Source organism: Ailuropoda melanoleuca, chromosome 17, assembly GCF_002007445.2.
Source record: "Ailuropoda melanoleuca isolate Jingjing chromosome 17, ASM200744v2, whole genome shotgun sequence".
In the NCBI taxonomy this organism is placed as follows: Eukaryota; Metazoa; Chordata; class Mammalia; order Carnivora; family Ursidae; genus Ailuropoda; species Ailuropoda melanoleuca.
The window spans coordinates 25070116-25089839 of record NC_048234.1 but is presented as its reverse complement, the minus strand read 5'-3'; the positions used below and the strand labels follow the sequence as shown (position 1 = coordinate 25089839).

Here is a 19724-nt window from a genome sequence, read left to right as displayed (position 1 = left end):
TTATGTTGAGGTATGTTCCCTCTAACCCTATTTTGTTCAGAGTTTTTACCATGAATGGATGTTGTACTTTGTCAAATGCTTTTTCTGCATCTATCGAAAGAATCATATGGCTCTGATCCTTTCTTTTATTAATATGGCATATCATGTTGATTGACTTGTGAATACTGAATTACACATGCAGCCCAGGAATAAGTCCCACTTGATTGTGGTGAATGATTCTTTTAATGTAGTGTTGGATTCGGTTGGATTGGTTCATTGAGAACAATGGACAATATCTCATGTTCACTGGGGATATAGGCCTGCAGTTTTCTTTTGTAATGGAGTCTCTATCTAGTTTTGGTATCAGGGTAATGTTGGATTCATAGAATGGATGTGGAAGTTTTCCTTCCTTTTGTATTTTTTAGGATAGTTTGAGAAGAATAGGTATTACCTCTTTAAATGTTTGGTAGAACTCACCTGTGAAGCCATCTGACCCTAGACTTTTGTTTGTTCGATTACTGATTCAGTTTCTTTGCTGGTTATCAGGCTGTTCGAGTTTTCTATTTCTTCCCATTTTGGTAGTTTCTATGTTTCTAGGAATTTATCCATTTCTTCCAGGTTGTCCAATTTGTTGGCATACAGTTTTTCATAATTTTTCTTATAATTGTTTGCATTTCTGTGGTGGTGGTGGTGATTTCTCCTCTCTCATTTGTGATTTTACTTATTTGGGTCCTTTTTCTTCTCTTTTTGATAGGTCTGGCTAGAGGTTTATCAATTTTTTTAATGTTTTCAAAGAACCAGCTCCTGGTTTCGTTGATCTAGTCTATTGTTTTCTTTTAGTTTCTATGTCATTTATTTCTGCTCTAAGCTTTATTATTTCCCTTCTTCTGCTGGCTTTAGGCTTCATTTATTGTTCTTTCTCCAGCTCCTTTAGGTGTAAGGTTAGGTTGTTTATTTGGGACTTTTCTTGCTTCTTGAAGTAGGTATTGCTGTATCCTTCCCTCTTAGGACAGCTTTTTATACAACCCAAAGGTTTGGGACCATTGTGTTTTCATTTTCATTTGTTTCCATGTATATTGAAATTTCTTCTTTGATTTCCTGGTTGACTCATTCATTATGTAGTAGCACGTTTAACCTCCATGTATTTGTGGTCTTTTCAAATTTTTCTTGTGGTTGACTTCAAGTTTCATAGAGTTGTGGTCAGAAAATATGCACGGTATGATCTCAATCTTTTTGTACTTGTTGAGGCCTGATTTATGACCTGGTATGTGATCTATTCTGGAGAAAGTCCCATGTGATGTGAAAAGAATGTGTATTCTGCTGCTTTAGGATGGAATGTTCTGAATCTATCCAGTGTGTCATTCAAAGCCATTGTTTCCTTATTGATTTTCTGCTTGGATGATCTGTCCATTGATGTAAGTGGGCTGTTAAAGTCCCCTACTATTATTGTATTATTATCAATGAGTTCCTTTTTTTTATTAAAGATTTTATTTATTTATTTGAGAAAGAGAGAATGAGAGAGAGACAGCATGGGGGGGGGGGGTCAAAGGGAGAAGCAGACTCCCGGCCAGGCAGGGAGACTGATGTGGGATTCCATCCTGGGACTCCAGGATCATGACCTAAGCCAAAGGCAGTCGCTTAACCAACTGAGCCACCAAGGTGCCCTTATCAATGAGTTCCTTTACGTTTGTTATTGTTTTATATATTTGCATGCTTCCATGTTGGGTGCATAAATATTTATAATTGTTAGATCTTGTTAGATAGTCCCCTTTATTATGATATGGTGCTCTTCTTTATCTCGTTACAGTCTTTGGTTTAAAATCTAGTTTGTCTGATGTAAGTATTACTACTCCGGCTTTCTTTTGATGTCCATTTGCATGATAAATGTTTCTCCCTCCCCTCACTTTCAATCTGCAGGTGTCTTTGGGTCTAAAATGAGTCTATTATAGGCAGCATATAGATGGGTCTTGTTTTTTTATCCATTCTGACACCCTATGTCTTTTGATTGGAACATTTAGTGCATTTACATTCAGAGTAATTATTGACAAATATGTATTTAGTGCCATTTTATTACTTGTTTTGTTGTTGTTTCTGGAGATTTTCTCTTCCTTTCTTGTCTTTGTCACTTTCGGTCTTTGCTTTCCACTCAGAGTCCCCTTTAATATTTCTTGCAGGGCTGATTTAGTGGTCATGAACTCCTTTAGTTTTTGTCTGTGAAACTCTTTATCTCTCCTTCTATCAGAAAGTACTATTAAAAAAAAAATCCTGGGGCGCCTGGGTGGCACAGCGGTTAAGCGCCTGCCTTCGGCTCAGGGCGTGATCCTGGCGTTATGGGATTGAGCCCCACATCAGGCTCCTCTGCTATGAGCCTGCTTCCTCCTCTCCCACTCCCCCTGCTTGTGTTCCCTCTCTCACTGACTGTCTCTATCTCTGTCGAATAAATAAATAAAATCTTTAAAAAAAAAAATCCTAAAGATGATGAGCCACATTTTGAGGTACAGAAGTATCTCTAATGAGCAGCAAATGGATGGGGAAGATTGTAAGGTGAATGGTATTAGATGCTACTCCTTATGAATGCCCTAAGAGGAGAGCAGAAAAAGGCTGCTAGTTTAAAATGTCCAGTGAGCCTAGTTCTTACAATTTTGCTAACAGAGGGCATTTTGATCGCTCTTTTTAATGTAAAGTTATGCCCTTTGCTTCATTTTACTTCTTTTGAATTATAATTATACTTGTTTGATACTAATACTGCAACATATACTCTTGGTTATTTATGTTTTCCTGGTGCATCTTGGCTTCTGTTTTTATTCTTAGCCATCTAACATTATTTAGGAGGTGTTCCTTTAGAGATAGAATATAGTTAATCTTTGTTTTTCTTCTTTTTTAAAAAAGACTTATTTATTTATTTATTTTAGAAAGTGAGAGACAGCACATGAGCAGAAGAGGCAAAGGGAGAGAGAATCTCAAGAAGACTCTGCACTGAGTGCACAGCTTGACACAGGGCTCGATCTCAGGACCCTGAGATCACAATCTGAGCTCAAACCAAGAGTCAGATGCTTGACCGACTGAGCCACCCAGGTGCTCCAATCTTTGTTTTTCAAAAAGGAAGTTTAAGCCATTTCCTTTGGTTGTCATAACTTAGTTTTTGTTTAGTTACACTATGTTTTTCTTTCTTTTTAATGGTTTCTTGCTTTACTTTCATTTCTGTCTACTCTATGGACTATGCTTTATTTGCTATAATTTCTATTGACTTTAAAAGTATTCATTCAATTTTTTTTTCCAGTGCGTGCCCCAAAAGTATATATTGTATTTTTAATTTTACTAGCGGTTCTTATGAAGCTTTTCTAACATATTTTTAAATTTGTACTTCCCTCTTTTTCGAGATCAGGAATGGAATGTCATCTTCTGACATCATGTGAGATGACAGTGCTGAGAACAAGGTACGCCATCAACAAATGCTTATTTACTTAGACTGAATTGAAATTAGTTTGTTCTTCAATCTCATTTGAAATTGCTTGAAACATGAGAGTCGCACAACAGCTCAGGCAGCTGGGGATGGGGGTTAAGTTTAAACAATATGGTCTCTGGTAATACAAGTAAAAATGTTTCTAAATGGTAACAAAGCACTGCGAAAATTTCCTTATTATTACTTACTACTCATTGTTGAGAGCCACTGAAGTGCTACATTTTGAAATGTATGTATAAAAATCAGTTCAGTCATTAACAATCAATCTCTATTCCTGTTCAAAGGAAACCAAAGGGAGAACGGTTGGTTCATTTATTTTTCAGTGTCTTTTGCCTCCTTCTTATCTAAACTCCCATGCCAGGGGTGTAGCAGTACCTCCACAATTCCCAGAAGGAGTTTCTGACCACCTGCATGTGGCATCCAGTCCAAGGGCAATTTAACTCTCAGGATATATCATCATCAAGTCCTTCAGCAAGTTGTCCGACTTACCATTATGGCACCATGAATGGCTTTATTGGGATGGCACAGTCTTAAATCACTTCAATCTAAGAAAAAATAATGGAGAGCTGTTTCAAAGGCTCACACAGTGGTTGCATTAAGGTGTGTGGATAAAACACAATGGCCATAAAGGTATTTTGTGAGAAAAGCCAATCATCACTTCAATTTGCCTTCCATTTCCTGCCCATATTATTTTTACAATTGCAGGATAATCTCTATAGCTGATCTAAGGATTTGTTAGCATGACTCCCAGAGGCTTCCGTGAAAGTGACCCCTCCCCTGGCTCTGCAGTACTAAGTTTAAGAATATACTTGGATCAGGATGCAGCAGGACGCCTGCACCAAGAATGATGAATGGGCACTATTCACGGTTAGGTTTACTGTATTGTGTTGTAGTGCCTCCTATATTATATTCAGTGTTGTATTGAAAGATTGAATATACAAATAACAATGACCAGAATATATATAAAAACAGAACTCTGACCTACGACCTGCAACAACCTGCCCAGGAAATCGACCAACCCAGGAAGCCAGCCTGCTATAAGTTAGACCTGCAGGAAGTCAGACTGCTATCTCTAGTGATGGTCCAGGAAGCCAGACAATAGCCCCAGTAACAATTGGCCCCAAATGACCAGGATTTGATTAATGACAGACAGAGACAGTTTTCCTAATATTTGTCCCCAGCCTGCCTACAGCTTCCTCATATCCACAGTTTCTAATCAGGGCCTACCTGAAGCCTTATCTTTTTTCCACCTTTCTACCTGCCTTTGAGTATCTGCCAAAATGCAAGTGACAGTAGCCGGCTCCCTTGCTGTAGACGCTCTGAATAAATAGCCTTTGCTTGTTCTCATTTGGTTGGTCTTTGTTTATTTCCACTATAAAGCTGAGCTGAAGGAGGTGCTTCTGGTGTCAAAGGAGTGGTCCCCAGCACATCCCCAGGCTACTTTACTGAGAGAACAGATCCAGTCTTATGTATTTAATTCTAGATGTAAAGAGAAAGACTATTAACTCTCCATAAAGACTAATATGATTCTCACTTGGGTCTTACCATCTGTAACTACGTACCCAGTGGTGAGGATTTCAGAAGCTGGAATCTCCATCTGGCCTGAATGATGTTGCTGATCTTTGTGATATGTATCGTGGCTGTGCTGACTTCCTTTCATATCCTTGAGATAATTAAACCCTGCTTGATCCACCCAAGGAGTACGTGCCTGGTCTTTGCATCAGTCTGAGCTTACAACTCACTTGGTCAATACAACGGTCATGAACACCCCACATCTCAGACTGGGTAGGTAAGAGTTACATATTTTGGAAGTGAATATAAAGATTTTTGTTTTCTGTCCCAGACTACAATTTATAAATAAATGAATGCTTATGGTAGTATTTCTTAACCTGGGGCCAGGTACCATTTAGGGGAGAAAGGGCAATACACGCAGAGACAGCAGCATAAGAAAGGCAAGGAGGCAGGAACACAGAGAGCAACGCTGTGCATCTCCTGCGCCTCCAAAATAAGCCATATGGTTTACAAACTTCAAATGCACAGTTGCAGCTTCTACAAGCAGAGGGATAAGTGGAAGGAAAAACTGAAGCAAATATCTCTGCCCTAAGGGAAGCCTTTTTAAGACCATTTATTTCTGAGTTCTCTCGAACTAAGGCGACAAGCAAATCTATGCAGACTCCTCTGAGCTCCCAAGATACCCCCATCTGAATGTTGTTCTCCTTCATTTCCACTGCACAAGAACCACGATCACATCTGACTCTAAGTGGAACCTTGACGTAGTCCAGATGTCCATTTTCAATCATCTGAGACCGAAATATGTCAACAAATATTTTCAGAGGGAACATTAGGTAAAACAATCATTTGCTAAATAAGAATGTTTAATTCCCTCTCTGCACTGCCAATTCCCTCTTTGGTATTAATCACCATTGCTAATATTCATGTCACCATCTACAATAGAGCTCCCAATCTGTCAATTTGTGATACATCATTTAAGTAGCAGCAATTCTTTTTTTAGCTTTAAGATTTTACTATCTTATATCCATATGCACTGTAGAAAATGAGAGAGAAGAAGAAGGAAGGAAGGAAGAAAGGGAGGAAGGAAGGAAAAGGAAAGGGGAAGAGAAAGGGAAAGGAAGGGAAAGGAAGGGAAGGAAGGAAGGAAGGAAGGGAGGAAGGAAGGAAGGAAAGGAGGAAAGAAGAGAGGTCATGATTAACACCAACACCACTATTAATATTTCAGTATAAAGATTTCCAATCTTGTTAATGCTGTTATGCAATCACAACATACATACCATTTCATAACTCTCTTTACTCAGTAATATTTTAACATTTTTCTACATCATTGAACACTCCACAATGTAAAAGTTAATGACAGGAGAACATTTTAATGTTTGGGTAGACCACACAATGTCTCCTGCTGTTAATAATTCATTGTTTCCTATTTTACATTATTATAAGGAATGCAGCCATTAACATCCTTAACTAAATCTTCCCCAGCATGCACAATGATTTCCACATGAAAAAAATGTAGAAATTGAATTTATGGATCAAAAAGCTAAACACATCTTTATGACTTTTGATTTCTGTAGCAAAGAGCCCTCTAGAAAGGTTGTAAGAATTTATACTCCCTCTTGCAGTGCATGACTGTGTTCATTTTTCCATATGCTCTTTGTATGAATATTATAGAGAGGTCATTTCCCCCCTTTGCCCCTTCCTGAATTTCTTCCTCTTGCCAACTGTTAACACAATAATATTCCAGAGTTTTCCTAAAAGATAGGTTTATTTGTCTTACCCACATTTCACCACAATGCATCCCAATGACCAGTGATACACAGAATCTGAAGAATGTGACTCTCAGCCTTTCAAGGATAAATCAGACACCTTGGGGGGAAAAGCTGAGTTAAAAAAAAAAAAGCCAGAAAAGATCTGGGGGGCTGGGGTGGGGGTGTGGGTAACAATGAGAAAAATGAAAACTGATCCTTGTGTGTTCATCTGGGAAAGACTTGAAGTAGAATAATAAGTGATTAAATGAGAAAAGTAAATCAGTGTTTTGTACCATCTTCTGGATACAATGTTCAGCCTAGACTTTATCCCTGAACTCCAGACTTACATATGTAATGACCTATTTTGAGATTTATACTTGTTTTGCTATTTTTCTCATAACCACTATCACCAACATACACTCCATTAGAAAAACCTATTCATCCTCCAAAATGTGTCTTGATTTGGTCCACTTTTCTCCATATTACTGCCATTATTGCCATTTCTCATCTGACTATAGATTTTTTTTTAAGTTTTTATTTATTTGACAGAGAGAGAGCAAGGAAGCATGCACAAGCAGGGGGAACAGCAGGCAGAGGGAGAAGGAGAAGCAGGCTCCCCGCTGAGCAGGAACCCCAATGCAGGGCTCAATCCCAGGACCCTGAGATCATGCCCTGAGCCAAAGGCAGACGCTTAATGGACTGAACGACCCAGGCGCCCCATGACTATAGATTCTTAATTTTTCTCCCTGTTCCCACAGTCCATTCTGCACACAGCAGCCAGGGAACATTACATCGTGTCATCTTCCGAATTAAAACAGTATCCAATGGTGTTGGAGAGGTAGACAGGATCCCACTCATCAGTAAAGGCTTATGTGTAAGCCACATAAGGAGTTGTGATTTTATTCTGAGTCAGAGAATTAAAATAATTTAATTAATAATTAAAATAATTTAATGGCTTTCTATGACTCTTATAATAAAATCACAACTCCTTATGTGGTTTACACATAAGCCTTTACTCATGAGTGGGATCCTGTCTACCTCTCCAACACATTGGATACTGTTTTCTCCAATCGCCAACCCAACACACTGCCCCAACCACATTGGCATTGTTTCTATTTTTACAGCATGCTGAGTTCTTTTTCACATTAGAACTGTTGTTTTTGCTGATCCACCCCTTGATCACTCTTCTCATTTTTTTGCATGGGCAGCACTTTTCATCCATCATGTCCCACTTCAGAAAGAGCCTCCCTGACTACCTTACTAATGTCAGCTTCAACCATCAACCCATTTACTTCCCATCACACAACCCTATTTTTTCCCTTTGTTAGAAAACCAAAACAGCTTCGTCTCCTTGGTCATTGTCTTCTCTAGAATGTAATCTTTATGAATCCAATAACTTATTTTGCACTGACCCACTGTAAGTCTAGCACATAGCAGAATGCCTAGCACACTGGTGACACTCAAAAAACTTTCATGAATAAATAAATGGAAGATATATTCATAATCAACTAAAATCATATTTTCTTTGTGGTAACAGATTTTCTCATATGCACATTTACAGTATAAACAAGGAGTTACTTGATTTATAAATACTTTTAAATTTGATGAAAAGGAGTATGGCGTTGTTTGAATAGTCTAAAATCTATTTAATCATTGTGTCATTGGAAATTTAGTTTTACCATTTTTCATTATTATAAGCAGTATTACCACATATAAACTTGAAACTAACATATAATTATTTAATTCCTTACTAAAGTGGCTTTTCTAGATCAAAATCTTTTTATATGTTTCATGAAATTTTCCTGTGAAAATACTAAACCAATTGATTCTTCATCAGCAGTGAACTAAAGTTCCTATGTTCACATGGTATATCAGGTTTCATTCAGCCAAAAGGAACAGAAAACCTAATGGAAACTAGTTAATGAGGGGAAATGTCTCATTTAACAAAGGACCAATGGTAGAGCAGTTTTCAGGATTGCTTGATTAAACGTCTTAATAATGTCATTCTTCTCTCTACTTTGCCCTCAGGCTGACTCCACTCAGGATTACAAAACATCTGAAGCAGTTCTAGGCCAAACATTGCAGAGGTAAAAATGGATCATATCCCCTAGAGTCTCGTTCCTAGAATGAGGAGATCTTTCCCAGATGCCCAATAGTAGACCACCTTCCGTCCTCATTGGCTGGAAATGGGTGACATTCCCTCTTCTAAATGAGTCACTGATAAGGAGAATGGAACTACTAGGAAGAGTAATAGTAATAGCTAAGTCTTAAAACAGTCTGGATTTTACCCTCAAGTAAACGTGAGCATTCTGCCAGTAAGGAAGAAGTTGAAGTGGGTTAGATCTTGGTAGGCAATCAATAGTATCTGATAATTTGAATATTAAAATTTAAAAAATCTTTGACAATTTGTTGCATGAAAAGCTATTACTTAACATAGCATTTATTTGATTACTAAACTGCATTAACATTTTCTCTTGTGTTCTACTATCCTTTTAACTCCTTTGGGAGGTCTCAACTCTTCTTGGTGGCAGAGAAAAAAAAAGAAGAAGGAGAAGGAAGAAGAAAAAGGAAAGGCTGACAGGCTGACATCATTACATCTCAAATTAGTTTACAAAACCCACCTCTTCAGGAGAATTCCCTCTATAATACCAAGTCCATAAATTTCATCCATGCATAGTGACTACTAAGTAGAACAAGGGAGACAAGATGAATCCACAAAACATTCATTATTTGCACTAACCACAACAACGTTAGCAGGAGAATCGATAGGGCTGCAGCTCCCAAGAAGATACTTAAATTTTACTGACAACCCAAGACCACCCCATTGTCATTGAATATTATAACCTGTGTTCCAGAGCTCTCCCAAACTTGTCCCCAAACCTTCCTTGAAGGTAGAACAAGTTGGATTACACCTAGCCTCAGATCCAGTTACTCTTTGACTTGTTTTCTAATGGGTTTTCTATACCATTAATTTAAGGAATATCTGATCCAACTGAGGGTGGAACTTACACAGTTTATTCTAGTTGGACCATCGGCTTCATTAATTTGAACTCCTGATGATAAGTGCTCTGCAATCTCTCCTCATCTTTACTTGTTTTCCTCCATTTCAATTTTAGTTACTGATTAAATACATTTTAATTACATTAACGAAATAATACTTTTCCTTCATTTAAAAAATATTTCTCTTTGAACAATAACACCTAACATGTTCATTGGACAGTTATTGGGTTGTTCAACATCTGCTTATCGATATATTAGCCATTTATATGTTAAAAATAGTGGTTATGTGTCATATAGATTCCCAAGTCTTTTTCTTTGCTTTTCAAACTTGATTAATGTAATATCTATAGATCCATAATCTAATCAGTCTTATTCCTTTATGTTTTCTGCTTTGGGTGACATGATCAGAAAGACTTCCCAATCTGAGATCAGGTATGTTCACTCATTTTTTTCAAGGATCTAAACCTTTTGATTTTATAGTAACTGTCAGACTTTATTTATGTATATAATTATATATTTAGCTAATGAAAATCTTTCAAATACCACAAGCAATTATTTGCAGCAATGCACTAAAGTTGACATGGTAAATGAGGTCTTTCATGCAGGACATTGTCCTAGTGATGGCGTTCTCTTTCACATTTATTTGCTCTCCATGGATGACATCATCGTCACTCACAGCTACTAAATCCACAGCAATAACCACCAAATCCAGATTTCAGGACAACATGTAAAGAAACTTTCCCAGCCCATGAGAAGTAGGAGAAAATCAGAATCAGGAAGATAGAATTGAGGCCCGGGGCAAAAGTACTCACGGGGAAAGGTGAACATTGGGTTGGTTCTGTCATTCAGAAGCAAGGGGTCAGCTCCATTTCATTAATTTTCTGTTTGCTCTGGCCAAAGTCAAAGTGATTCTAGGTATAGTCTCATAGCAAGAAACATGGATACTATCTAGAACCAGAAATAAAGAACTGTGGGGGGGACTAAGGAAGAAAAATATTCTTGGCTTTTCCTCAAAATGTGTATTGGTATGGAAATCAGGAACCAAGGCTCTCAACAGCTAAAGAGGATACCTACTTCACTGTCACAATTACAATTCATAGGCAGAAAGGGAGGGAAAGGTGTTCAAGAATCATTTCCCTAAGTATGTCTTAAATATCCACTTTTTATATAAAGAGATTGGTACACTGCTGCTATTTAAAGAAAAACTATCCTCTTCGAAATCAAAACCTGAAAATAAAAAATGGAGAGATCAATCAGGCTTATTTTCCAGAGCCAAATCAATGAAGTTCTTAAAATAGCCTTACACATTACTTGGAGGGTTTTCTTAGAAATTGTTTAAAAGTGAGAGAATTCAGGACACAGGTGTTTACGGCTGTTTTGATTGTTTTTACTGAATATTGACTAAACTGGTTTAATCTTCCATGTGTTCTATAGGGGGAGGCACAGGGGAAACTGTCATTGACTACTGAAGGTTAAGAAAATAGATACCTCAAACCAGTTGAAAAGGCTTGACCAAGCACACGTAGCTAGAAAGGGGCAGAATCAGAACTGGAAATCAGATTTTCAGATTTTAATTTTGGCACTGTTTCTACTCTGCTGCTCCTTTTACTATAAAATTCTTGTTTTCTAGGATTTTATACTAAAGCTAAATGATAACGGATTTAAAACAATTTCATGTATTGCTAATATTTGAGCACAAAGAAGATAAGGTTGAGGAAATGAGGAGAATCACAGAAGGAACAAGTTGTCATCATACTGTTTCATTTAATCAGTATGGCTTTGAGCCAAAGAGAGAAGAGGAGGGCCCCTGTAAAAAGCTGATGTATGACACCCAAAATTCTAGAAATAGCTATCCCAGATTTAAAAAACAGACTTCTAACCATTTTCTTAGAGGAAGGCATGCAGTGGGTTGTGAAGCTCAACAGAAGAACATGGGCTCTGCCAAGAAGCTGACTTGGGTTCAAGTCCCAGCTCTGCCACTAACTCATTGTGTGGCTTAGGGTTAAGCTACTTATTTAAACCATACTTTTCTTATCCAGTAATGGAGAAGAATAAAGCAGCCACTTCATGGGGTTGCCAAGGATTAAATACAGTAATATATGCAAAGCATTTAGCACAGTGCCAGGCACAAGCTAAACACAGTAATGATCCCTCGCTATGGTTTTGTCATAATAAGGAGCACAGATAGTTCCAAGAGGCCCCTTCATAGTGGCCCAGGAAAGACCTAGCTCCAGAACCTGGAATCCTGCTTTTATCCACTTCCTTGATCTTGGATCAGAGAGTAAACCTTGAGGTTCTATCCAGGATGATCAAAGAATTTGGAGGCAGAGGGAGGTCTGACTCAAATCTGCTGTGTAATCTTGAAGCAGCAATTTCATCTCTTTGAGCTCAAGTTATGAGTTGAAGATACCAATAAGATTTCAGCAAGTTGTTTTGAGGGCTAAGTAAAATAGATGGTAAGAGACAGTATTTTTGCATAAAAAGCCTGTGTAGACTCAAACACCTCACAACATATAATATCCATCACTCCACCTGCAGATGTAGAAGTGGTATCACCATCAGTAGAGCCCCCTCTTCCTATTTTTCAAGTCTCATTTTCCTGACACCTCTCTCCTCTTCCCAGGGCAATTGTAGGCTTCCCTATTTTGACCAAGTCATGTTTGTTCATTGGACACAATTACTCAGGATTCTGAAATGTCATGGTGGTTCCTGCTTTATGCACTAACCAGACCATTAACAGCTACTGAACTAAGCACCAGTTCACAATCCGTGAACTCGTCAAGGTCGTAAGATCCACTTCTCATTCCTCTTTGCAATCTTGGCACAGTCTAACATTGGGAATTAAGTCCAGAAATGGTAGGCTGGGTCAGGCTAAGGAAGCCTTCTGTCCTGAGCAAGCGTCTGAATTTTTCTTCAGAGGGTAATAAAGAGTATTGACATAGAATTGACAGTCATTTTTGTGTACTAAAAAAAATCACTTTGGAAGCTGTGTAGAGGTTAGCAGGAGGCTTGGCCTGGAGGTATGACCTTGTGTAATTGACATCATCAAGAAAAGGGGAAATATGCTAAGAATTCTGCCTAATACAGAAGGCAAATATTGAAAATAACCTTTCAAATGTTTCCATCAATATCCTCAACATTTCCATTTAATTATGTTCAGTTGTATAATACCTAAACATTATTGAAATATTAGCGAACAGAGAAAAGGAAAACAATTCATTATCTATCCTCCACTACCCAGAAATATTTTGGAGTACATGAATCTTTTCAGACTTCTAATGTGTGTGTTGTATGTGTGGAGAGGGAGAAGGAGAGAGAGGAGGAGAAACCTGACATAAAAAGAAGTAAAAACACTACAATATATCAGGAAGAGGACGAGTCAGAGATGAAGGTAATATATATGAGGAAGCATTCTTATGGGGGGGGTGTCAACAGTCTAAAGTTGAGACTTATGGGGAGTGGGCCTGGCAATGGAAGCAGAGTATGTGGTAGCCTTTATTTTTGTTTGCTTTGTGTGCTTTTATATATCTTTTTTTCTGGCTTTATTGAGACACAATCCACATATAACATTAAGTAAGTTTGAGGTATACAATGTAATGATTTATATATATTTATATTTATCACAAAATGATTACGATAGAGTTAGTTAACATGTCCATTACCTTATATAGCTACAGTTGATGTGTGTGTATGTGTAGTAACAACTTTTAAAATCTACTCTCAAATTTAACTATAGTCACCATGCATGCTACAAGTCACCTCTCCAGAAATTATGCATTTTAGAAATGAAAGTTTGTACCCTTTGACCACCTTCACCCATTTCCCCCACCCCTAGCAACCACCAATCTACTCTGTTTTTCTGTTTCTAGGATATTCCATATATATATATAATGAAATGTGTATATATATATATATATATATATATGCACCATATTTTGTTCATTTATCCATCAATGGACACTAAGGTTGTTTCCATTTCTTGACTATTGTAAACAATGCGGCAATAAACATAAGGGTGCAGATGTCTCTTTGAGAAAGTGAGTTCACTTCCTTTGGATATATACCCAGAATGGAAGTGCTGGGTCATACAGTAGTTCTATTTTTAATTTTTTGAGGAACCTCCATACTGTTTTCCATAGTGGCTGCACCAGTTTGCATTCCCACCAACAGTGTACAAGAGTTCCCTTTTCTCCACATCCTCTTCATATTTAACTCTTCTTGTTTTAATAACAGCCATTCTAATAGACAAGAGTTGATATATCATTGTGGTTTTGATTTGCATTTCCCTGTTAATTAGTGATGCTCAGTACCTTTTGATGCACCCACTGAATATCTTCATTTGGAAAAATGTCTATTCAGGTCCTTTGCCCATTTTTAAAATAGATTTTTTTTTTTGCTATTAAATTGTATGAGTTCCTTATATATTTTGGATATTAACCCCTTATCTGATATGTGATTTGCAAATATTTTCTCCCATTCTGTAAATTATCTTTTTGTTTTGTTGCTTGTTTTCTTTTTAGTCCCACTAGTTTATTTTTGCTTTTGTTATTTGCGCTTTGGGTGTCATATCTAGAAAAGCATTGCCAAGACTAATGTCAACAAGCTTTTTCCCCATATTTTCTTCTAGAAGTTAAAAAAACAAAGCCCACAGGGAGAGAAATTATTAGTAATTCCATAGACTCAAAAGGACTCATTACAGGTTTTTTTAAGTTCTCCCACAGTATATTTAAGATGTTTTTCATCATGTAAAAGCTAAGTTATATGCAACATTTCCAGAGATATTCTATTACATAAAGCAAGACACCCTAGAATTTGTAGTTATTTTTTTTGTAAAATGCAACACTAGAAAGGTAATCTACTTTGTCCTGGCCACAGGGAGCGCCATCCTTAGGCATACTATTTCTTAACCCCTCAGGCTATAGGAATATTCACAGATAATAAAAGCTTTCCCAATGTAGCAATCTGGAGCCAAGAATGTAAGTCAAAATATTTATCAATTGTGTGTTTGTGTTCTTTATTAATACATATTGTTCCTATTAAGACATCCCTTTTGCTAGGACTATTCCAGACTGAAGAATGAGCTGCTTGTTCATGCATGATTCTCCATATGGCATAGAGAACTATGTTCAAGGGGTAAAATTAAGCCATCTGTGGTGCTGTTCATATTTTTCTTTTAAACTGGTCTTTTTAATGGTAAATCATTAAAATATATAAACATATTTCACCTTCACTGGAGTTCTTCATCACAACTAAAACTGTGTAAACTACACTGAATGCATAGTCCTTATTTTTTACTTGTTGATGGATTTTGATGACCACACAATCACTTCTCCTTCAAAAGCAAAATGCAATAATAGTAAATAGTAATATCATCAATTCTACATCTATCTCTCTCCACAAGAAAGCTGAAAATGCCTTTGCAGGCTTTTACATGTTTTTTCTTCCAAATGGTTTCTGTTAAATCCTGGAAATGAACAACAAAAGATCAAATTATCAATTCTTCATTCATCACCAAAGTGATGAAGTTGTCACTGCTGGGAAATACTTAAGAGAACATAATGCATACAAGGCCATGTTATTAAATAAAGGCACTCAGAGAACTGACACGAAGTAGATATTCAATAAAAATACATGTTGAATGAATCAATGGATGGATGGATGGTTAAAGACATGATGTAGAACTGAGGTACCTGAATCTAGCTTTTGATTCCCTTTATTCTTGAGAAAAAGTGTTTTCTGGACATTTCAAAATATTGGACTGCTATAGTGGATCTATGGGACAATTATAAAAGATATAACATTCACATAATGGTAATATCAGAAAGGCAAGAAAGAGTCAAAGGAACAATAGAAGATAGGTTGGCTGAGAATTTTTCAAAATGAATGATAGACAGCAAACCACAGATCCAGGAGTCTCAGAGAACACTAAATAAATAAATAAACATTAAATAAATAAATAAAATCTATATCTTGTTATATCATACTCAAACTGTAGAAAATCAAAGACAATGACAAAGTCCTGAAAGAAGCCAGAGGTCAAGACCCACCTTACCTGTAGAGGAGCAAGGATAGGAACTACAGTGGACTACTCTTAAGAAACCATGCAAGAAAGATGAGAGTAGAGTAAAATATTTAGTGTTGAAAAAAAACCTACCAATCTAGAATTCTGTATTCAGTGAAATTATCCTTCAAAAGTGAAGGAGAAGTAAATACTTTCTTAGATAAACAGATATTGAGGGAATCTGTCAAGTTAAAAGAAGTTCTTCAGAGAGAAAAAAAATGACACAGGTCAGAAACTCAGATCTACATAAAGCAGGAGCCTTAGAAAAGTAATAAATTAGACCAAAATCTTTTATCTCTCTTATTTCTTATTTGATCTAACAGATAACAGTTTGTCCAATAAAATAATAGCAACAGTGTATTAGGTGATTATCACTTATAGGTAAGTGAAATGAATAACAACAATGCTATATGGGACAGGAGGAAGGAATTGGGAATACACTGTTATGAGGTATTTGAAGCAGTATAAAACAGAATTTGTCACAAACAGACCTGCCATACAAGAAATATTAAAGGGAGTCCTTTTAGGCTGAAATGAAAAGACATTAGACAGCAACTCAAGTCCACATGAAGAAATAAAGAGCACTAGTAAAGACAACTAAATGTAAAAACAGATAGGTGAATGTAAAATCAGTATAAATGTATTTTAAATTTGAAACTCTGTTTTTATATCTCCTATCTGATTTTAAAAACAACTGCATAAAGGAATGATTATAATCAGTGCTGATGGGCATACAATATATAGAGATATAATATGTATGACAGTAACAGCACAAAGAAGGAAGAAGGAGTGAAAATATATGAGTAAAGTTTTTGTACCCTACTATAATTGTTTTTACTTTGAACTATACTGTTATAAGGCAAGATTTTAATTGTAATCCCTAGGAAACCAAACAAAAATAAAACTCAAAAAACAACTACAATAAAAAAATGACAGCTAATTAAAATGGTAAATCATATCTAATACAAAAGAAGGCAATAATGGAGGAACAAGGAAACAAAAGGACATAAAACATATAGAAAAAAATTAAAAAATGAAGATATAAATCATTCCTTATCAGTAATTACATTTATGTAAACTGACAAATATCTCCAACTAAAAGGCAGAGATTGGAAGAATGGATTTTATTTTTAAAAAGCATAACCCAATTCTATACTGTCTATATAAAAGACACACACATTAGATTCAAAGACATAAATAACTTGAAAGGAAAAGGATGGGAAATGATACACTCTGTATGAAAGAGAACTGGAATGGCTATATAATATCAGGAAAAAACAGACTTTAAGACAAAATTTGTTACTAGAGACAAAGAAGGATATTTTACAATATAAAAGGTCTGATCCATCAAAAAGATACAATTATAAACATATATGCACCTATTGACAAAGCCCCAAAATACATGAGGCAAAAACCGACAGAATTAAAAGAAAATGACAATAATAGAAAATTCAATATCCCACTTTATTTTTTTTTAAGATTTATTTTAGAAAGAGAGCATGTGTGTGTGAGTGGGGGAGAGGCTGAAGGAGAGGGAGACAGAATCTTAAACAGGCTGAGCTAAGTGCAGAGCCCAGTGCAGGGTTCCATCTCATGACCCTGAGATCACTAACTGAGCCGAAACCAAGAGTGAGCAGCTTAACCGACTGTGCCATCCAGGCGCTCTCAACATCCGACTTTAAATTAAAAGAACAAATAGAGGAATGCCTGGCTGACTCAGTCAGTGGAGCATGTGACTCATGATCTTGGTGTTGTAAGTTTGAGCCCCAGGTTGGGTGTAGAGATTATTTTTAAAAATTAAATCTTAAAAAAAAAAACTATAAAGAATAACTAGAAAGAAGATCAACAAAGAGACAGAACACTTAAATTAACACTATAAACCAAATGGACCCAATAGATAACTACAGACACTCTACCTAACAGCAGCACAATACATATTTTTCTCAGGAGTACAAGGAACATTCTCTGGAATAGACCATTATGTTATGCCATAAAAGAAGCTTCAATAAAGTTAATAATATGAAAATCATACAAAGTATATTCTCTGTAATGAGATAAAACATAAGTAACAGAATGTTACTGAATGTAATAAGACATAAATAACAGAAACTAGAAAAATCCACAATATGTGGAAGTTGAACAACACACTCTTAAATAATCAACAGATCAAATAAAAGGGGAATTAGAAAATAACCTAAGATGAATGAAAATAAAAACACATCATGCTGAAAACTTATGGGATTCAGCTAAAACAGTGCTTAGAGGAAAACATATAGCATAAATACCAATATATATTTAAAATATCTCATCAATAACCTAAACTTCCACATTAAGAAAGTATAAAAAGTAGAGAAAATTAAATCAAAATAAGCAGAAGGAAGTAAAGATTAGAGCAGAAATAGGTGAAATAACAGAAAAACAATACATAGATTCCCATTTATTTGTGTATTGTCTATAGCTACTTTCAAACTACAACATTAGAGCTGAGTAACTGGAACAGAGACCATACAATCCCACAAAGTCTAAAATATGTTCTATTTAGTACTTTAACAAAAAGTCTGGAAGACTTCTGGTTTCAGCTTCAACATGTAAAGAGCCTGGAAGTCTTCACTCCCATCTTTACAACAAGATGAAAGGTGAACAAACTGAAACAAACGTCTTTTCTTAGACCAATCAGATAATTAAGATCACATGACAAACTGTGAGACAGCCAAACACAAAGAAGCACATCTGAGATCAGCTTACCTGGAGCACAAGATGCTGAAGTCTTAAACCACTATGAATACTTCACTGATAAACTTGACAAATAGCTGGAGGCTGAGTGTGATTGAGAAATTCCCTGGGGACCCAATCGTGGGGGAACCCAAACATTCTTATGGGCTTTACCTCAAGGAAGCCTACCAGGTTCTCATGGCAATTATCCCCCAAAACACCTGCCGATTTTAGTCACAGGGAGGGATTAAGTAACCATTTTGAAACACACTCAAAGCATTCTCTGTAATAAAGGCCAAAGCTCCAAATAAAAATGATGTTTCTCCACCCTTATATGACCCAGGGAAGGGCAATTAGCCAATTCCAGCCCCTCCCCCATTTAACCTAAGAGGAAAAAAGCAAAAAGCTAAGGAGCACTTCTGAAAGTCACAGCCCAAGGGCTCAGGTCCTACTAAAAGGTTGACAGTCATTCATAAAATTATAGAACAATTCCTCTCCCACAACACCTTAGCACCACATCAACAGGGCTCCAGTATAGTAATAGTGAATCATAACCAAAAGAGTGGAGAGACACAGATTCTATTTAAGAAGGCATTCTTAGGGAAACCTAAGACAACAAGGGAGAAAAAAATAAAAGTACACTGAGGAAACTGAATCCTGTGGCACCTACAGCTATAACATGACATACAGCCCAGCTCCTAACCACATTAACTTAAGGCCTATTTCCCCCTGTTTCAATTATCCCACAGATCACATTCAGTTTTCCACAAAAGATTACAAGCCATGCTAAAATGAAAGAAAATAAACAAACAACCCCTCCCCCCCAAATCTGAGGTGACATAGCTAACACCAGAACCAGATTCAACAGGGGGGTGAGGAAAATGCTCTGGATTACATAATGGTGATGGTTGTATGACCTCCTGACTATATTAAAAACAACTAAATTTTACACTTTAAAAGGGTGAAATTTATGGTATTGATTATCTGTTAAAAATTGTTTTAAAAAAGACATGATTTATAACTTTTTCCTATCTCACTCACACCCACCCAATTTGTGAAAATAACATTATAGAATAAAATAAATGTATGGAAATTATAACAACTGAATGATAAATTTTAAGAGTTATGATTTTTGTTGCATAATTCTTTGCTATCCATAACATTAACAATAAAAGAGTAAACATATTTTCCTCTTTCTATCCAATAAATGTATGCTTAATGTCTGCCTCATCAAAAAAACTACTATATT

General features: G+C 36.4%; 1 protein-coding gene across 4 annotated transcripts in view; it reads right to left on the bottom strand.

Annotated features, from left to right (window-relative positions):
* Positions 1-19724, bottom strand: part of C17H9orf135 (chromosome 17 C9orf135 homolog) — a 194825-nt gene that overhangs the window by 168571 nt on the left and 6530 nt on the right. For 2 of the 4 annotated variants that reach the window (XR_004621654.1, XR_004621655.1), the window contains exon 3: positions 3932-3987. The exons of the other annotated variants lie outside the window; for them this stretch is intronic. The gene's annotated coding sequence lies outside the window, so the exon portion shown is untranslated. The remainder of the gene's footprint in view (positions 1-3931; positions 3988-19724) is intronic. 4 annotated transcript variants of the gene reach the window in all.